Source organism: Bison bison, unplaced genomic scaffold, assembly GCF_000754665.1.
Source record: "Bison bison bison isolate TAMUID 2011002044 unplaced genomic scaffold, Bison_UMD1.0 scf7180017863026, whole genome shotgun sequence".
Taxonomy (NCBI): domain Eukaryota; kingdom Metazoa; phylum Chordata; class Mammalia; order Artiodactyla; family Bovidae; genus Bison; species Bison bison.
The window spans coordinates 1-712 of record NW_011493598.1 but is presented as its reverse complement, the minus strand read 5'-3'; positions in this window follow the sequence as shown (position 1 = coordinate 712).

The following is a 712-nucleotide window of genomic DNA, read 5'->3' as shown; positions in this document are numbered from 1 at the left end:
GAACTCCGGGAGATGGTGATGGACAGGGAGGCCTGGCGTGCTGCGATTCATGGGGTCGCAAAGAGTTGGACACGACTGAGCGACTGAACTGAACTGATGTACAAAATAGATAATTAATGAGAACCTACTATGTAGCACTGGCAACTCTACTCAATGCTCTGTGGTGACCTAAATAGGAAGAAAAACTTAAAAAAAAAAGGGGGATATAAGTATATGTATAACTGACTCATTTTGTGGTACAGTAGAAACTAGCACAACATTGTAAAGCAATTATACTCCAACAAAAAGTTTTTAAAAAGAATGTGAATTCTACACACAGTTAAATTCCTTTTACTGTTTCCTAATAGCTAAAAAAACCAGCACTTATGCAATCTGAACCATGCACAAATCTAAACATCAAGGCTTAAAATGCCTCAAATGCACATAGCTCTTCAGAATTTATAATAAATGTTCATAGACAGTATCTTGCTTTAGCCTCCTTGGAGTTTCATGAGATATTATGAACTTATTCATTTTACAAATAATAAAGCTGAAGCACAGAGATGCTAAGCATCTTTCCCTAAGATTACTCTGGATCCTGCTGTCTCCCTCCAAATTTCAGAAGAAAAAAAAAAAAAAAAGATTTTGCTTATGCCCAGGTTTACTATACCACCCAGGCTTTTCTGAGTAACGAATAAAATCAGGTATTGATACTGTCATATAGTCATATATG